The sequence below is a fragment of the Hibiscus syriacus genome, unplaced genomic scaffold, assembly GCF_006381635.1.
Source record: "Hibiscus syriacus cultivar Baekdansim isolate YM2019G1 unplaced genomic scaffold, ASM638163v2 tig00110610_pilon, whole genome shotgun sequence".
Classification (NCBI taxonomy): domain Eukaryota; kingdom Viridiplantae; phylum Streptophyta; class Magnoliopsida; order Malvales; family Malvaceae; genus Hibiscus; species Hibiscus syriacus.
The window spans coordinates 4311597-4313886 of NW_024062800.1; the positions used below are offsets into that span (position 1 = coordinate 4311597).

The following is a 2290-nucleotide window of genomic DNA, read 5'->3' on the forward strand; positions in this document are numbered from 1 at the left end:
CCCTTTACTCTCTTTTTTGGTTGCCCTCTCAATTTCAAGGCTTTGTCTTGATTAATCCTAACCGATTTGCATCGCACACTTGATTTTGATGAGTGAGTCTCCCAACAGAGATTTTCTGCCTACACAAGAACTAATAATCCTTTACTCTTTAATAATAGTTTTAGTTTTTTACACAATAATATGTTTATTCTAATTTAACATATTTGATTTTTTTAAAAAAAATATAATTATTAAATTGATAATACAATATTTTCAAAAAGCACGCAAAATCCTTTTTAAAACACTCTCTCCCTCGCCCTATAAATTCACACATTAACACATTATTGCATGCAACCCATAAGTGAAGTAGAGCCGATCCCTTTCGGTTTCTTTTGCCTTGTCTCTCGCATTCACTTTTTTGCACCACACAACAAAAGTTTTTGAAAGCAAAAAGAAAAAAGAATGGATTGGAATGGAACCTTTCCACCCTTTGTTTCTCGACCAGAACCTTCTCTTAACTTCCTCTGTAACTATAATCATGATCACTATAATCCAGGTAATATATACATTTACGGTCACTTTGTATTTATCGTGTATCTTTCATCTTTATGTGTTTCTTTTTCTTTTTTTTTATAAGGCGTGGAGGTGAAGCGTCAAGGATTTACTGAGGCGGATAATGGGTTGGTCCCAGTAGCGAACAAGGACAATAATCGAGACAAAAAGAAGAAGAAGTTGACAAGTGAGCAGTTAGTGTCGTTGGAAAGGAGTTTCCAGGAAGAGAACAAGTTGGATCCCAACAGGAAAATGAAACTTTCCAGGGAACTTGGACTTCAACCAAGACAAGTATCTGTCTGGTTCCAAAACAGGGGTGCCAGATGGAAAGCTAAGCAACTTGAGCACTCTTATGCTACTCTTAAACAAGACTATGATGTTATCTCCATGGAAAAGCAGAAGCTTCAAGATGAGGTTAGCATACTTAAACAAGAACGAGTTTACGGCACAACTTTCATGAAGTAAATAGCATCAACCCTAAACAAAGCTATAATACAGGTGATGAAATTGAAAGGCATGCTAATGGAGCAGAAGGCAAGGAACCAAGCTGTCTCCACATTTTACACTGAAATCTCCGGCGAAGAGGCCGTCGAGAGCACCTCGAACAAGCCGATGCCATCGGAAACGATGATCTTCCCATTGCTGACTGCAGCTATTTTTTCAATGTGGAGGAGTATTACACAGTTTCATCCCCCAACTGGGGTGTTCAAGTCTCTTCTAATCCCTAAATATCTACTTTAAGTAACTCGTCAATCTTTGATTAGACATGCTTCGGTTTATCTTAGATAATTGGTTTAGGTTAATTAGTTTTATTAATATGATTAAGAGCATGTTCAGTTTCAAGAATTTTGGACAAGATTGACGGGTAATATATTTGTAGTATGTACTAAGATGTTTAACAAGTTATCATTGAGTATTGTGTCAAGAGCTTGAAATACTTTCACTTTGCTTGAATAATGCTGAGTATTTCAGGAAATCTGAATGAATACTTTTTCACAGAGGGAAAAAAAATGTCCCCCACATAAAATAACTGCTGTTACGGAACATGTTTTGAAAGACGAAGTTGTAATCAGCCGCTTTAGGACAAAGCATTATGCATACCCCAATATTTCCCATTGTACGCTCCATTTCCATGATAAAGTTTATGGTTTTTTTTCTATTCACATATAAATATATCAATCTCAATTGATGGTCAGTATTAACTGATACAAAATTCTGTTTTTCTCAAATTAATTTTAATATATTTTAAATATCAAACTTCATAATAATATTTAAAGTGAAAGCATAAACATTAAATTAAATTATTGAATTTACTTAATCGTTTTATATTTTGATATTTACATATAAATATATTTAGAGTCAGTTGTCTACTAGTATTTCTTACTTCTCAAATTAAAATTTTGAATTAAACACTCAATGTCTCCAAATAGATGGAGCATATGGCTCAAATAATAACGGAGTGAGCCACAACTCAATGAGATGAATTGTGAGAATCTTGCAATTGCAGGAATCAAATCCAAATACAAAAAATGCGTAAATGTATGGGTGACAGTTTCTAATCATTACCAGACCGGGATGAATATATGTGCAACGCTGGGTGAATCAGTGCTGCGGTTTAGGGTAGATTGACATGTGGGTGGCGAGCTATAATGCAATCGGATCAAAATGTGAGAATACATGCGTATATAATGCAAGTAATAGTTACATCCTTAAGCTTAGTATTGTTATCATAAACCCATGGTTCGAGTTTATCAAGCTA

The 2290-nt window shown here is 34.7% G+C and overlaps 1 pseudogene; it reads left to right on the top strand.

Annotated features, from left to right (window-relative positions):
- Window positions 1-441: 441 nt before the first annotated feature.
- LOC120135643 lies at window positions 442-1259 on the top strand (annotated as a pseudogene).
- The last annotated feature ends 1031 nt before the right edge of the window (window positions 1260-2290 follow it).